Genomic DNA, 18,665 nt, shown 5'->3' on the forward strand with positions numbered 1-18,665 from the left:
TGAAATTTTTTTTAAGGATAGTTGGCAAAAACAAAGAAAGATAGAATAAGAAATGTGGACATTAGAAATAGTTTAGGGCTCAAAAGTGTTGAAGCAATGCATATGAAGTCTCACTTGAAGTATTTGAATATCTAATGAGAATGAATTCAGAAAGAATACAATAAGAGTGTATAAAATGAAATTGGGGAAGAGACCAAGAGGAAGATCACAAAAAAGATGGAAACACAAGAGAAGATCCAGAAAAAAGAAACCTGAACAGGTAGTGTTCATGAAACACAGTACCTGTTCTAATGTTTTGTTCAGAAAGAAGAATTTGGGAGAATAGGAAGAAATGAAGTGGTTTGATCTACTTGACGTGCCAGTTTTTTATTAAAACTTATGGAAACAACTATCGTATTATAGTAAAACTTCAGTTTAATATGAACCAAAATAATCACTCAATGTTTTGACCTTCACATCAGTGTCATCATCTGGAGTATACACATATATATGAACACAGATGGTTAAGAAAATAACTATTTATTAACTTAAAGCTAATATTTCGCTGGTATTATATCCAGCATCTTCAGAGCACACAACACAAAGTTTGTTACAAATGTAAGCGAAATATTAGCTTTAAGTTAATAAATAGTTATTTTCTTAACCATCTGTGTTCTTAATATACCGTGAAACCTATTACAACATGTCTGATGAACACATAAGCCTATCCACGCGTACATATGTACGAAGAAACAAGATATATTGCACTACATGGTATGCTAAAGTTACAGTAATTTGATCAACTGTTACAACTACTGACCTGACCTCCTAAAAAAAAATAAACCTTACTACATCAAATCTAGAGTCCTATTATTATTATTAATTTGATAACAAATTATTAAGAGATATATGAGTTGGAGAACAACATGTTCTTACATAATTCTTCAAGTGTCATTCCCTAGAAGGAGGTTGGCAACCATGTCATGGAACCTTTTTCTTTCTTTTGCTGCTCTGGAACATTTATGGTAATTCAAGCCAGTCCAGTCCTTAATATCTTCAAACCACATTCTCCTAGGTCTACCTCTCCCTCTTTTTCCATCCAATTTCCCTTCTAATATTAATTTCTGAATACCTTCTTGTCTAGTTAGATGTCCAAAATATTTAAGTTTTCACTCTTTAATTATTTTCATCAATGTTCTTTTCATTTTTGCTTTCTTTAAAACATCATCGTTTTTCATTTTCTCTGTACATGGTATTTTCAACATTCTTCTGATGGTCCACATTTCGAAAGCTTCTAATTTTTTCTCTGCTTCTTTGTTTAGAGTCCAAGTTTCACTGTTGTAGAGAAGGCTTGACCATATATAGCATTTTATTAATCTTTTTCTTATGTCTATATTAATGTCTCTGGAAGTTAGAACAGTTTTCATATTAGTAAAGGCTTTTCTTGCTATCTCTATTCTTCTTTTTATTTCTTTAAGAGAATTTCCTATGTCTGTAAAAATTTTCCCAAATATATAAAAGACTGAACCTGTTCAATTTTCTTTTTGTTAACAGTTTTGTTATTGGTTCTTTTGATATAATCATGCACTTTGTTTTCTTTAGGTTAATAATTAGTCTCATGTCTAAGTTTCTGTTGTAAATTTCTATGATTAAGTTTTGAAGATCATCTTCAGATTCAACCATAAGAACTGTGTCATCTGCATATCTGAAGTTGTTGAAGTTCCTACCTCCGACTTTTACACTCTTCAGTTCTGAAATATTTTTAAAACCTTGCTCACTATATATATTGTACAGTAAGGGTGATAAGACATATCCTTGCCTTACTCCTTTTTTCATTTCAAAGTTGCCAGAATATGTATTTTTATATCTTATTGAGGCCATTTGATTCCAGTATATATTTGTAATTATATGTAGATCTTTTCCTTTTAACCATTATTCTGTAGGATATGTATTAATTTCTTGTGATATATTGAATCAAATGCTTTGGTGTAATCAATATGAAAGGAGAGAAGGTTAGCACTCCCCTTGATAAGGACGGACCGGCCTCTGGGCCTAATACATATAAGGTTAAGGCACTGCCGCTTACTTCGCGGCACTTAACCAATTTTTTGGGTATAGAAACAGTGGCATTTATATGCTGTATACTAATGCCAGGAGTATCCGGAATAAGGGAGAGGAATTGGTGGCGCAGATAGCATCAGCCTGGCCAAAAATTATTGCGATCACTGAGACGTGGTTGACAGAAGAGGATATAAAAACAGGAATAGAAGTCGCTGGGTATAGCATTTTTCGTCAGGATAGGAGGGGAAAGCGTGGTGGTGGGGTGCTGCTTATGATAAGTGATGACCTATGTCCTCTAAGAGTGGAGAATTTGGAAGGAAGTGAGACAAATAATTTTGAGAGCGTATGGTGTGAGCTAGAGGTAGGCAAGACAGGATATTTAGTGGGGTGTTGCTACAGACCCAGGAGCACAGAGGATGGGGACCAGGAGATGTTTAGACAGCTAAGTTTGGCAAGTGCAAGAAGAATGATTGTTATGGGAGATTTTAACTTCAGTAGTATAAATTGGAGAGAGGAACATGCATGTAACAATAGGGGAATGGAATTTCTAGAATTCTTGAGGGACAAATGTCTTAGGCAACATGTAACAGAGGGAACAAGAGGTTCAAAAATTTTGGATTTGGTTATAGCATCAGAAGAGTTGATAATAACTGAGTTGACGTCTCTCCCACCAGTTGGAGAGAGTGACCATATGGTGTTGACATGGAAAATGAATAGACATGCAGGAGTATCAAAGAGACGGGAACTTATGTGGAATTATAAGGCAGGTGATTATAATAGTCTTAGACGTCAACTTCGGGAAGTTTCATGGAGGGAGGAATTGGACGGCCGGGATATCACCAGTGCGTGGGAAATTGTGAAAGAATATTTGTTATCAGCAATGGTAAGTTGTATACCACGAGTGAAGAAGAGGGCGCAATTTGGAGTAAAGTGGATGACAAACAACATTAAACAGGAACTGCATGCGAAAAAGAGGCTATGGAAGAGATATAAGGAGACAGGTGAAGAGAGGATGGGTGAAGAATATAAGACACAGGCCAGAAGAGTGACTCGTGTGGTAAGGAAAGCGAAACTGGAATATGAGAGGAGATTGGCCCTAAGATCCAAAGAAAATCCTAGGGAATTTTTTAGCTATGTGGCCAGTAGGAGGAGAAATGACTGTGGAAGAATGATATTGTGGGATAAAAATGGGAATAGAGTGACTGATGCAGAGGACATAGTGGAATTGTTCAATGAACACTTTATTGGAGTATTTCATCCTAGAGGAGTCAGTTTTAATGCTAGAGGGATAGGACTGGTACGAGGTCTGGAGGTACAGGAGGAGAGTGTGTTTCAGATACTGAGTACTCTGGATGTCAGTAAAGCTGTGGGACTGGATGGTATTTCGCCACGAGTTTTGAGAGAATGTGCTAGCGAATTGACAATACCTTTAACGTGGCTTTACAATGAAAGTCTGGCTTTGGCAAAGGTGCCCAGGGAATGGAAGGAAGGTAAGATAGTGCCATTGCATAAGGGTGGTAACAGACTGGAAGTGTCTAATTATAGGCCAGTCTGTGTGTCATCAGTAGTTAAGATCTTGGAGAAAGTAGTGAGGGACCGTGTACAGCATTGGGCAGATGAGGGTAATGTTATCTGTGAGAATCAACATGGATTTGTGAAAGGACGCTCTTGTTTTAGCAATATGCTAGCCTTTTATAATAAAGTTACAAGAGCATTAGATGAGGGAAAGGCATATACTGCAATTTTCTTAGACTTGGCGAAGGCATTTGACAGGGTGCCACATGATAAGCTGATATTTAAGTTGCAGCACATGGGTCTGGATGTCAGATTGGTCAACTGGATTCAGGATTGGCTGTCTGATAGGTATCAGAGAGTTGTGTATGGTGGAGCAGTTTCCAGGAGGCAGAGGGTTACAAGTGGGGTCCCACAGGGCTCAGTACTAGGACCTATATTGTTTAACCTTTATATCAATGACATAGCCAGTGGATTGCAGGGGGATATTCAGTTGTTTGCAGATGATGCGAAGCTGGGAAGGATTATTAGTAATAGCGCAGATGTGGTAGCCCTGCAAGAGGATTTAAATAAGCTAGATAGATGGGCAAATGAATGGGGGTGTCAGTTTAATGCAGCAAAATGTAAGGTCTTGAGGTTTGGGAAACATCGATGGGATGCTGCATACTCTATTGGAGGAGTTATACTGGAGGAAGTAGGGGAGACAAGAGATCTGGGGTTGATGATTGATAGAAACCTGAAGTTTAGGGGACATATTGCAAAGGTGGTGAAGGTAACACAGAGGATTGCTGCTATTATGAGAAGGACACTGACCTGCAGAGATAAGAGGGTTATCATTCCTTTGTATAAGTCTCTGATCAGACCACACTTGGACTATTGTTCTCAGATTTGGTCCCCAGGATTCGAAGGGGATAAATTAACTGTGGAAAGGATACAAAGACGGATGACAAAGATGGTTTCAGGACTGTACAATGATAGTTATGAGGATCGGCTAAGAGAATGTGGACTGCAGAGTTTGGTGGATAGAAGAAGGAGAGGTGATATGATTGAGACTTTTAAACTGTTGAGAGGTGGTTACAGGGTTGACACTGGGGAGTTCTTTCGCTTGGTTGATCAGCGGGACGGAGTGATGACAAGAGGCCATCCCTGGAAGTTACGAAAGGAAACTGTGAGCAAGAGGGTAAGGAGTGGTGTCTTTGTGTGGAGGGTGGTTGAGCCGTGGAATGCATTGCCTGATGGAGTGGTGGGAGCGAGAACGGTCAGTGACTTTAAAGAGTGGTATGATAAACTTTGTGTTTCTCGGGGGGGGGGACCTCCCCTCGATGAGTCTTGACAGACTTTATGTCTTAGGAAGGACCTCCCTCGATGAGTCTTTTGACTCCCTGGAGGCCTGAATAATAATAATAATAATAATAAAACAAAGATATATGCTTTTCTGGTTGTCAAGGCTTCTTTCACATAATGTTTTCAAATTGAAGATTCCTTCTCTTGTACCTTTTGTCTTTTTGAAAACCTGATTGAGTGTCTTCTATTTCTACTGACAAAGTGCCTTTTATTCTTTCTAGGATTATTCTCAGTAGTAATTTTGTAACATGGCTTGTTAAACTTATTAGTCTATATTCTGTACATTCAAAAGTTCTTGGGATTTTGGGAATAGTGACAAAGATGGATTTCCTTAGATCATCAGGGATGTATCCTGAATCATAGATGTTATTAAAAATAACTTTAGGTCAATTAAGTGTGTTTTCATTTACTTTCTTTAACAATTCAATAGGGATCTGGTCAGGGCCTGGTGTTTTACCTGTTTTCATTTGTCTTAGAGCATATTCCATTTCTTCATATGTAATTGGCTCACCATCCATATTTTGTATATCTGGTGTGTCTGTGCGATCAGAATCAAACAGTTCTTTTCCATATTCTTTCCATCTTTTTATGATATCTTGTGTCTCTAGTAGCATTTTTCCATTTTGATCTTTTATACAAGGATTATGGTTGAAATTTTTCTTTTTATTTGTCAGGGCTTGGATTGATTTATGCATTTCTTTACTATTGTATTTCTTGTCGAGTTCCTCTATTCATATGTCGAGTTCTTGCATTCATTTTTTATAATTTTACTGAGTATTCTATACTGTTGTGTACTTTTCTTTTTTTGTCTTTCATTCATAAGTTCTAGTATTGATTCAGTCATCCAGGGTTTTTTCTTATTGTATTTAATTTTTGGGATAACCTCGTTAGCTGTCTTATATATTGCACTTCTAAAATTTGACCACCTGTTTTCAATTTCCTCTGTGTTACAAAGTATATTGTCTTCTGTTTTATATCCTACATGATCTAATTTCTTCCTAATTTCTGAGTTAAACGCCATTATGTTGTTATGTATATTCAGAGCTGTGAAGTCAAGTCTTTCAGTATGATTGTTTTTAGGAATGTTTTTTAGTTTAATTTTTAAAGTGGACACAACAGGGTTATGGTCTGAACCTATATCAGCACCTGGGTATGTTTTTATGTTGGTTATATTATTTTTGTATCTATTATTTATCATTATGAAGTCTATTTGGTTTCTTATAGAGTTATCTGGGTTTGTCCAAGTATTTGGAATTCAAGTTGTTTTGAATGCAGAATTGTATCAATCTCTCACCTCTTTCATTTCCGTCGCCTAGTCCAAATTTTCCAACAACTGGATTTTCTTCCCCTTCTCCAACCTTTGCATTCAAGTCACCCATCACTATGAGTATCTCATTTGATTTTACATATTCTATAGATTTTTGTAAGTTAATTATAAAAATCTTCTATTTCTTCATCATCGTGAGTCATCATAGGGGCATAAACCTGGATAATTACGATGTTAAAAGGCTTTGCGGCTAATTTGACAAGTATTATTCTTTCGTTTATGGGCCACAGCCCCATTATACATTTAAAGATGTCTTTCTTAATCATAAAACCCACTCCATATTCATGCTTCTCTCCACCAGAATATACAAATGTAAATCCATCTTTCTCTAGTTTTCCCATGTTAGGCCATCTTGTTTCACTAATTCCCATCACATCAAGTTTGTCTTTTTATTTCCTGTATAAGGTTGTGAAAATTCCTTAGTTTATATAATGTTCTCACGTTCCTGGTTCCAATTTTCAAGACTCTGTTTCTTTTTTTTTTCACGAGGAATATTAAATGGCAACCTTCCTTTCGGATTTAAGTTGACATCATCATGGAGTGCGCTCGTTTTAATCACAGTTTCAGTGTCTTCTTCCCTGTAACTACTTACAGTTTGGGATGTTGCAGAGGTTCCAACTTCCAAAGCATAGCTTGTAAAATATTTTCGTTTCTGCATGGTCGACTATAGGATAGAGGATGGTAACGTGGTGAGGCCCCAATCTCTTCCATGTCTGCAATAGCCAGCTAACTTGGCTCACTTTGTCAGCCATTGATCTGTATTCAGAATCTTCCACCTGCCAGTTGTTTCACATTGCTGTTGATATATGAATTCTTCCGCCAATGATGAAACAGCAGATGTCATTGCAGTCCTAACATCTCCCATGCTTGCCACATAACGTCTTGGGAGATGCACTTTATAGTTTACTGCCAGCTCTTTGCTTAGTATGAACTTTTTTGCCATGGCTCATTACGACACCATGTTTCCCGGGGGGGGGGGGTCCACATGGAGGCCTGATACTAAGACTACCTGGGTATTGCCCTCTGGACTTCACCGAAATATTGGTGCTGCCATCTATATCAGTTCCATCAGGGTTTTTGACCGTGTCATAGGTTGCCAGCCCACCACGGAAATCCATTCCAGGCTTAACTGTGCTCAACATACTACAAGCATGACTGATGGCTAGTCAGCCAAGATCCTGGTAGGAGAACACAGCTGATTCTGCCTCTTACATAATTACTCTTCTAAATTAGAACAATTAGAACAAACAGTAGAGATGGTGGCCAATAAGAGCTGAAATTATTGTTTAGAGTCCTAAAGTAAGGGTTTACTGGAAAACGAACTTAAGTGGGCTGAATGTGTACCATCCAAATTCTTGGGATTTTTATGCCACTATTGTTAATATTAGGAGGGTTGATCAAATTTCACAAGCGTCTTTAAATTTATTCATGCCAGGTTTTTGTTTGATGGAACGAACAGTTACTTTTACAATCTGTTTGGTGTAGGGTATTAAGAGCGTGATCTGAGAGGCCATGCTTCACGAAAATTGTTAAATTTGATGTGTCACGTGTGTTCTTTTTTTATGGATAGAAATTGTACATCCAGTTTTACCAAAATAAGATGAGTTGGGTGCAATGGATATGGCATATTCTAGGGTGGAATCCTTCTCTTGTAAATAATGGGAGGAATGCCTTCTCTGATATCCTTCCACTGTTTATATGGGATGTTAAATGAAGTGACCACATCTATGGAAATGGTCACTTCACTTTTCTTTCTAGTATATCTTCACAAGATCACTGTTCTCCTTCACTAAAGCTTATGTGGGGAATTCACCAGGCTGATTGAAAACTTTTCATAACCTTCATAATTTAATCCTGATTCAGCCAGACATTCATTAAAGCATTAGTGACAAATGAGGTAGATGGTATCATTTGGGCAGCATCTGCTGAGATTTAAAGTCATTTCGAATTCCAATTAATCAAAGCAGCCAAAAAAGAGGAAGACAGGACCTGAGGTATATTTCGTACATACCCTACCACATCAGATCACAACTTTCAAACATGTTCTCTTTCCTACTTTTTTTTTTTTTAAATCTCTTGCAGCAGGATGCCTTCTCTTCCAGGTGCTTGCCTTTAGTCAGAAACAATCTTAGATATGGTTTACACTGTTTATCATTCATGCTACTAGTACGAAAGTGGTATGGAATAAAATTCTGAAAATAAAGAGTTGATATATATATATATAACTCATCAGGTAATTGGTGAATTATGTGTATCGATTCTTTATGTTTATCCTTTGTTGGATATAATGGCCTGGTTGGCTGAGTGGTTAGCATATTTGCTCTTCGACCAACAGGCTGTGTGTTTGAATCCCACTGAAGGGCATGAATGCTTGTGTCTTTAGGTGGAAGATGAATTCCATTGCCCGGCATCCCCCGATTAACGCGGTTAATTAATCCCTCGATGATACTGCGTATATCAAAATCAAATCTAATAATCAATAGTAAAAATTACAATTCGTCCATGATCGATTACTGTATTAATAATTCGTAGGAGGCTGCATAGGAGGATTGACGTCATCATGTTCATGCCCCCGAGGCTTGCATGTTTTTGCGTGGTAAATATAACCCTGCAGAGCTCGCAGTGGTAAAAATTGCAGCATAGGGTATGGTATATCTGAGAGATACATTCATTACTAGTATGTGCTAAAATGCAATAAAACATAAAGAAAAACGTCAAATATAGTACATGATGGTACAAATTAAGTGGATATTGAATCCAGCATTATTTTATAGCCGAATATAAAAATTACAAGAGTTTTGTGCCGAATATATAGAAACTAAAAGTTTCGGCGGATGCAAGCATAAGCAACCTTAAGGGCAACTTGTAGTAAAGGTGGAGTAAGCTCCAGATCACTTTCTTTAGTATTTTCCATAATGTAAAGCACATCTCCTAGAGGACATGTATGATAAATAAGCCTTTGGCTCTCTATTTCAGTAATATATGATGGTTTATTTATTTTCAGTTACAATCTAGAAATTATCGAACAAAGAATAAAAAAACAAACAACTAAACTATACTGACATCGGAGATTGCGGTATCTCTCAGATACAATTTATTGTCAAATATCACAACCATTACATAACGTGTTAAACCAAACTGACAGCAAAAAACAGTGCAGAATATCACTTGTAACATATGAATGCACAGCTACTCATGACCTCCAAGCTATACACTCAATTGTGTATGAATATTTATATTAAACATTTTGCATGTATCTGTCAGATCAGCTACGAGCTCTGCAGTGTTAAAGGCATGTTAATCAAAACTCTTGCCGCAATTAATTTTGCCGCATTAAGCAAAACCACGTTAAGCAAGGGATACCTGTATATTATACGAAATTACCGAAAAAAAGAAAAATACTTAGACATGGTACATAAATAGTACAAACGTACTATAGGTTTACAAAAATCTTTTGTGTGGTGGGAGCCACATAAAAAAAAAAATTCCAGGAATAACATTGTACCCTCTTAAATTTTTGATATTGAAAGAATAATTAAAATAAATTTTGTTCAGCTATTTGTTAAGATAGATGTAAAAAGTGTACTCCTACTCTAACTTGAAAGTGCTATTGGTCCATCTGATGATACCTGTTATGAGATGATATAACATCACCCATTTTTTGTGAATAAAAAAAAAAATATACCTCTGACTGATTGACTTTCTAAGATTTTGAAGAAGATAGTCAATGCTTGGTTTCTAGAATGTAGACCTTTTTTTTTTGCAGCACGTGAATGCATGAGCACACACTAGCTTTCTTAGATGCTGATCAACATTGGACCACTTGTTTAGAAACATCCATCATGTATTCCTCAAAATGTGAGCATCTAGTTTTTCTTTGACATAGAAAAGCTTATAACATAGCCTGCAGATATGGTATTTTAAAATACCTTGGTTACTCAGAACATCTCCCTAAAATACTTTTCTGTAAGCAAACTTTCCAAGTCCAAATGGGAAGTGCACTACTCTGGCCATATTGCCAAAAGGAATGTGTTCCCCCAGGCTATGTCTGAAGTGTAATACTTTTTGCTGTCAAACTCAATAATAGAACAACTTCCTGTAAGCAATGCACCTTATGATGAAGACAATCAATTTTTGTTGTTCCTGTAATGTAAGGATCATTGTAAGACAAGTTTAACAGACTTCCTTATCACCTAGTGCTAAATTCTGCTGCCACTTGCTCTGTTGATTCATAACTGGAAGGAGACAAAGTACAGTGGTATGTGGATGAACTGTTGAGGCTACAAGAGACTGGATTCCCTCTGCATGGGCAGTATGCTAATAAGTGTATCATTCCTTATTTCTTATGCCTATTCCTTATTTAATCTCTTCTACCCCACATCTAATAAATTACAACTCAATGAAACAGTTTTACTGTGCATCATCAATTTCCCACAAAAAAAAAAGTTACAGACAACATGAAAAACAACAATAAAATCCAACTGAAAGAATCAAAAACAATAAATATTATATCTGGAAATTTTTCATGTTACTCCTCTAAAATGATATTATTACTTTTATAGGCTGTTTTGCCTATTTTTCATAAGGAGTATCCCTTTTTGGCTTTTTTACTCCACTTAAATTAAAACATTTATGTATTTTAAAAACATAAATTAAGAGAAAAAAAGTAATAATATAAAAGGGATAATTTTTTTGGCATACCTTTATAGAAACCATAAGATTAACTTTTTATGGAACAGCAACAAAAATATATTGATAAAAAAAATGTGTGCGTGTATATATATATATATATATATATATTTATATATATATATATATGTTAAGAATACCAAGCAAGTTTTAAAACCTGGTTTTACTCCATTTCCCAAGTAAGCAAACAGACAAATAAGTCAAGTTTGCGCCTGCAAGTGATGCAAGTCTAGCTGATCCTACAGGTAGTGCAAGACCAGGGCAACTCGTGGTAGACGTGGAACAAGCTCCGATCACTAATCTTAATATTTTCCCTTAATGCCAAAACACATCTCCAATAAGGGGATGTATGATGTTTTGTATTAAAGGCAAGGGGCCACTACCCAGACCGGTTTCGACCTTTATTGAGGTCTCATCAGTGGGGAGTTAGGCTAGAAATACCAAGATTTAGTAATACAGAGCTCGTAAGTATTTTACTAAATATTGTATTTAGTTATTAATTATTACTAAATCTTGGTATTTCTAGCTTACCTCCCCACTGATGAGACCTCAATAAAGGTCGAAACCGGTCTGGGTAGTGGCCCCTTGCCTTTAATACAAAACATCATACATCCCCTTATTGGAGATGTGTTTTGGCATTAAGGGAAAATATTAAGATTAGTGATCGGAGCTTGTTCCACGTCTACCACGAGTTGCCCTGGTCTTGCACTACCTGTAGGATCAGCTAGACTTGCATCACTTGCAGGTGCAAACTTGACTTATTTGTCTGTTTGCTTACTTGGGAAATGGAGTAAAACCAGGTTTTAAAAATTGCTTGGTATTCTTAACATTTATTATACCCAAGGTAAAATACTTTCTACATACATATTTATTTATTATTATTATTATGTGACACCTCCAGGGAGTCCAAAGACTCATTGAGAGAGTGTGCCAAGCATCAAACAATTGAACTCCTACTAACCACGCTCAAACTTGCGTAACATTTTGCGTGAGCCATTAGTAGCAGAGCTAAACTTTAAACCATTAGAATAAACTATAAATCATTTTGACTGTATAAAAAATAAAATTTTTAGTGTTCTCCTTTTTTTTTTTTTTTATAAATCACTGTATGCGTTTCTCAGTTTTTAGTCTGCATTTAATTTCTGAATTTTTAGTTTCTACATATTTTTATCTGTTTTTATCCCCTTTTTTTGGAAAATGTTTCAATGTATTTATTCAGATGATAGTCTTAAACAGTTTATAGTTCCATTATTCATAGTTCATTCTAATGGTTTAAAGTTCAGTTATAAATATACTTTTTATCAATATATTTCTGATGCAAGTGGAAGGCCAAGGACTCGCTGGATAGATTATATCCAAAACCTTGGGTGGACACGTTTGGGAACCCCACCAGAACACCTGAGCTTGGTGGCAGAGGATCGTGACCATTGGAAGTTCCTCTTGCAGCTGTTGCCCCCACAACCCAATTAGGAAAGGTGGGCCTTGAAGATATATGTATGTATGTATATTTCTGATGCAGTTCCATATAAGTTAATCTTGTTGATTCTATAAAGGTATTGTCACTAAATCATCTCTTTTATATTATTATTATTTTTTGCTCTTAATTTATGTTTTTAAAATACATATCATCAATGTTTTAATTTAATTGGAGTAAAAAAGCCAATACAAGGGATGCTTCTTATGAAAATAGGCAAAACAGTCATGAGTACTAATTTAAAAAAAAAAAAAAAAAAAAAAAGAAAGTTCCATCTCCACTTTACCATCATTTGTGCCCAAACAGCAATATAAATGATCACCACAACATGCAGTCATCCAAACTAAACTTATTCCTAACGGAATCACAGCTGGTAACCTCAACAACTACTATTCTCTTCAACTGCTCAAATTTCACTTTGTAGAAATCCTTTCTGCAACAAGGATAACACTTATGCATTTGGTACTGATATCCCATCTCAGAGAATAGAAAACCTTGAATCTCCACTGTTTGATTTGCTTTGGTTCAAAATTTTAAGCTCCTTCATTGCACTGTTGGATGAACAATGGGTTATTGCACCTGAGTTTGATTCTCATCATGATAAGAGGAATCTTTATGTAGGCTTTTTCAGTTGAAGGTAAGCTAGCTTATTATTATTATTCAGGCCTCCATGGAGTCAAAAGACTCATTGTGGGAGGTCCTTCCTAAGAACATAAAGTCTGTCAAGACTCATCGAAGGGAGGTCCCCCCCCCCTAAGAAACACAAAGTCTATCATACCACTCCTTAAACTCATTGACCGTTCTTGCTCTCACCACTCCATCAGGCAATGCATTCCATGGTTCAACCACCCTCCATGCAAAGAAACCACTCCTCACCCTCTTGCTCACAGTTTCCTTTCGTAACTTCCAGGGATGGCCTCTTTCCATCACTCCTTCCCGCTGTTCAACCAAGTGAAAGAACTCCCCAGTGTCAACCCTGTAACCACCTCTCAACAGCATAAAAGTCTCAAACATATCACCTCTCCTCCTTCTATCCACCAAACTCTGCAGTCCACATTCCCTCAGCCAATCCTCATAACCAAAATTGTACAGTCCTGAAACCATCTTTGTCATCCGTCTTTGTACCCTTTCCACAGTTAATTTATTCCCTTCAAATCCTGGGGACCAAATCTGAGAACAATAATCCAAGTGTGGTCTGATCAGAGACTTATACAATGGAATGATAACCCTTTTATCTCTGCAGGTCAGTGTCCTTCTCATAATTGCAGCAATCCTCTGTGTTACCTTCACCACCTTTGCAATATGTCCCTTAAATTTCAGGTTTCTATCAATCATCAACCCCAGATCTCTTGTCTCCCCTACTTCCTCCAGTATAACTCCTCCCATAGAGTATGCAGCATCCCATCGATGTTTCTCAAACCTGAAGACCTTACATTTTGCTGCATTAATGGTGCCATGTAACCGCAACCTTGAGTGTGTGAAAGAATTCAAACTGTAACGGACAAAGTCCTAAAGATCTTTGTCCGTTACAGTTTGAATTGTTTGATTCGCTCATTGTCACTTGTTAACTGCAACATGTAATGTAATATGCTCTGAAGATACTTGCTTACTGTCCTCTTCCGTCGGGGATGGGTTGAGTCTTCCTTGTTTCCACAACAACCTCCAGGACCAGTTTCTTGTGTTGCTGGTGAGTTGTCTATATGTTTGTAATCCAGAGTTGACCTTCGTTGATGTTATCCATTTAGTTCTTGGTCTTCCTTTTTTTTACTTTTTTCTTGTAATCTTGCATACAGAGCAAGGTTGGGTACAGAATGCCATCTTTTTGATGACATTCTCTTGACATGTTCGTTCCATCGAAGTTGTCTTCTTTTGATCTTTTCAGTTAATTTTGAAGATACTTGTTTGAAACATGCTCTGAAGATACTGGTTTGAAATTAAGGAAAATATAAGGTAGTAAATAAACATTTTTATAGCTTAGTTCATTTGGTGTTGTAATACAACTGAAATAAGTTATGATTCTTTAGCTAAATCAGTCCTTTTCTTTGAATAATGTGATTGTCACTTAACTGTGCCTAAAGATAAAATTTTGACTGACCATCCTACTTGGATTACATTTTTCCCTCTGCATTAGGAAGTCCAATATGATGTATATCAGATTACTATTTTCACTTTTGGTATACACGTGAAAGAGATTATGCAAGCTACATATATGCTGTATTGCATATTTTTAAAATTGTTTGTTTGTACTTGTGATATTATTTTTTTGTTTACTTATCTTATTTGCCAGCATATAAGATGCACTTCTTAAATTAAGGGGATATTAATTCCCACATAGTTTTAAAACCGAATAAGAAACTCAAAGATTGGAATCAGAGAGTTTCTTGCCGAATATAGTATTAATATCCCCTTAATTTAAGTAATGTTTTCATTGCCGAAATGAAGCTTATTAGCTCTTTATACTTAAGTATAAGATGCACTTTTTTTTCTTTGAAAATTGGTCTGAAAAACAGGGTCTTGTACGCTGATACTCAGTTTTTTATTACTTTCATTTCCTGAAATTTTCTCTGTTCCGAGTTATGCGATTTCTTTCTTGCTTCCTTGCAGTGTGGGAGAATATTACAGTTATGTAGAATTCAGTGGATGCGAATGTTGTCACGGTTGTTGTGAACGGTGATAAATTTCTGCCGTTAAATTTTCTCTAATTTTCTTGGCAATTTATGGCTGGAAAACGTTGGGAGTGCTACAATATTGTATACAAGCCACATGTGATTGCGTATGCTAAAGAACATGGAAACAGGGCTGCAGAGAGGCATTTCGGGCTACCTCCAATTGAGAAAATGATAAGAACTTGGCGGAATCAGGAAGAGGATCTGAAAAAAGCAACTGACAGTAAACATAACGTACGAAGTGGAACTGTTAAGTGGGCAGAACTGAATACTTGGATTTTAGACCACAGAAAAGCAGGACTTTCAGTGTCTACAAAAATGATTATTCATCAAGCGAAAGGGATAGCCACTAACAGAGCGATGCCAACTTTACTGGATCAACAGCAGGGTGTTCAAGATTCATGAAGAGAAACCAGCTATATATGCGGACTAAAACAAAAAAATCGCAAAAGATGCCAGCTGAATATGAAGAAAAAATTATTGAATTTCATTGATTCGTCATTAACTCAAGGAAACGAGAAAATTTTGAACTTGCGTAAATAGGAAACATGGATGAGGTTCTGCTGACTTTTGATGTGCTCCCAAACAAAACTATAGATTCCAAGGGCACAAAAAAGTGTTACTGTCAAAACTTCGGGGCATGAAAAAACTCACTACAAGGTTGTTTTAGCCTGCTGTGCTGATGGGACAAAATTGATCACTATTGATTTTTAAAAGGAGGATGCTACACAAAGAAAAACTGCTTAAAGGAGTGTTTGTACATGTTCACCCAAAAGGCCGGATGGAGGAGGAATGAAGTTATAGATAGATAAAATTTGGTCTAGGCACCCTGTAGGACTGTTGAAGAAGTCTGCCCTGCTAGTATGGGATCAGTTTCGTTCTCACAGAACAGAAGATGTTAAAAATAAACACAAGGAATTGAAAACTCAGTTAGCTGTAATTCCAGGAGGTCTAACGAGTTAGCTTCAACCTTTAGATGTCTGTATTAATAAACCATTTAAGAGATTTATGAAGAAGTGGAACAGCTAGATGCAGTCTTCAGATTTTGAGGTTATGCCATCAGGAAGAAGGAAGAGGCCTAGGATTTTGCAAGTTTGTTAATGGGTCAAAACTTCATGGGATACTGTGAAAACTGAGACAGTGGTTAAATCATTTAAGAAGTGCGGCATTAGTAATGCACTGGACGGTACAGAGAACAATTTGTTCTTCTGTACAAAAAGACCTCTTCTAAATAAAAATCTGAGTATCAGGGCTCAGATTTTTATTTAGAAGAGGTTTCAAGTGTCTCTTCATTTAGCTCTGGAGATGAATTTCTGGGTTTTGACGAAGAATATTAAAAGGTGGATACTCTTTCCTAGTTAGATTAAGTATTTCTTGAAAGTAGACCTACTTATTACTTTATAATTGAAATACTGTAAATTCATTATAATATTCAGTGATAAAGTTTTTTTTCCTAAAAAATGTGTTCAAAAAAGGGGGGTGCGTCTTATAGGCCGGTGCGTCTTATACGCCGGCAAATACAGTATTTAGTAATTCATTTTTTACTTTGTACTGCTGTAACTTTTATAATGGGCCGTACAAGCTTAGCTGTCCTTGCAAAAATAAATTCGAACCATCTAAGCAATTGGTCAGCAAGTGGATAGGTTGGTGATTCACTTAGAAAACCATTCTAGTAATTTTTAGATAAACTTAAATCTCTAACAAGATAATTTAATTTCTTCATTCAAATGAACATTATTGAGGGTTCATTTTGTGTGTGCATGCTATAACGTATACATTATATTGTATACAATATTCATTAACACACGAATATATTGTGCACTTTTTTTTTGTTACTTGAGTAACATGTAGCTCTTTATTAATTCTCCAAGTCTATTAGTGCTACTTTGACTTCATGGCTAGTCTATAACTTTCAAGACCATCATGTAATAAATTGTTACTTCATTTAACACATGTCGATTTTTTGTGAAAATCATTCTCAAAATAAATGTTTGATATCATGCCCAACTCAAAATCTCTCATTAGACACACTCTCTCCTCATGTCTGAGGACTCATGATCTTCCTGATGATGCTTTGCCATTTCTTTCTCCCCTGTGCTTCTCTATTGCTTGTTCTAGTTTGTCTGGTGATTCTTGATATTTGGTCACAACATCTGTTGGGGGGGTTCCCTCTTTTCTTTTTCCACATGGTTTACCGTGGATGATTATTTTTTCTAGACAGCCTTTCGCTTTTGCATGTGTGTCCAAAATATTGCACAATTCTTTTGTCAATTATGTTTGTCAGTCTTGTGTGGATATTCAGCTCTAAGATACTTTTGTTTGTTTGTTTTTCTGTCCACGATACTCTTAACATTCTTCTCCAGCACCAGAGCTCAAACACCTCAATTCTTCTTCTACCATCTTTTGTCACTGTCCAAGACTCAGAAGCATAGGGAATCGAAAAAAGTAATATTTCTACAAGCTTAATTTTTGTCTTTTTGGAGATGTGCCTGTCTTTCCAGATCTTAGTTAAATCAGTCACCGCTTTCTCAGCTAGTGCTGTTCTTCTTATCTTTTTTTACATCCATTTTTTTCACTATTATCACTCCAAGGTAGTTGAAATTGTCGAAAATTTCAATTCCTTCTATATCTGTCTCTTCTGCGTTATTTAAAAGCATCATTTTTGTTTTATTTTGATTTATTCATAAACCATGGCTTAAGCTTTCCCATTCTAATTGATTTGGGATGGATTTTAATTCCTGTTCCTTTGTGGCTATTATAACTATGTCATCTGTATATCATAGGCTAGTGATTGTTCAGCCACCTATTTTAATGTCTCCATTCCACTTTCCAAGAGATCTTTTCATTATAATTTTGCTGTAAAGGTTAAATAGTAATGGTGAGAGTATGCATCCTTGTCTTGATCCTTTTTCAAATTGGAATGCAGGGGACATTGAGTTTTCAATTCTTACTGTTGCCTGATTTCCTTGATATAAGTTCTTTATGAGGGTTACTAGATTATTATTATTATTCAGGCCTCCATGGGTCAAGAGACTCATTGTGGGAGGTCCTTCTTAGGAAACACGAAGTCTTATGATACCACTCTTTGAACTCATTGACCGTTCTTGCTATCATTACTCTCTGGCAATGCATTCCATGGTTCAACCACCCTCCATGCAAAGAAACCACTCCTCACCCTCTTGCTCATAGCTTCCTGTCGTAACTTCCAGGGATGCCCCTTGTCATTGCTCCTTCCTGCTGTTCCACCAAACAAAAATACTCCCCAATGTCCACCCTGTAACCACCTCTCAACAGTTTAAAAGTCTCAATCATATCACCTCTCCTCCTTCTATCCACCAAACTCTGCAGTCCATATTCCCTCAGCCAATCCTCATAACCAAAATTGTACAGTCCTGAAACCATCTTTGTCATCCGTCTTTGTACCCTTTCCACAGTTAATTTATTCCCTTCAAATCCTGGGGACCAAATTTGAAAACAGTAGTCTAAGTGTGGTCTGATCAGGATCTTATACAACAGAATGATAACTCTTTTATCTCTGCAGGTCAGTGTCCTTCTTAGTATTGCAGCAATCTTCTGAGCTACCTTCACAACCTTTGCAGTTTCAGTTTTCTAT

The 18,665-nt window shown here is 36.5% G+C and overlaps 1 protein-coding gene and 1 non-coding gene across 3 annotated transcripts in view; both read left to right on the forward strand.

Annotated features, from left to right (window-relative positions):
- Positions 1–18,665, forward strand: part of LOC150104316 (solute carrier family 35 member E2B-like) — a 317,311-nt gene that overhangs the window by 72,495 nt on the left and 226,151 nt on the right. The gene's annotated exons all lie outside the window — the stretch shown is intronic.
- On the forward strand, positions 1,966–2,091 carry LOC150104317 (U6atac minor spliceosomal RNA). Its single transcript, XR_016548761.1, has one exon. It is a non-coding gene; the product is annotated as a U6atac minor spliceosomal RNA (small nuclear RNA).

Source organism: Typopeltis vanoorti, chromosome 8, assembly GCF_054136105.1.
Source record: "Typopeltis vanoorti isolate ZY-2024b chromosome 8, IOZ_Tvanoo_1.0, whole genome shotgun sequence".
Lineage (NCBI taxonomy): Eukaryota > Metazoa > Arthropoda > Arachnida > Uropygi > Thelyphonidae > Typopeltis > Typopeltis vanoorti.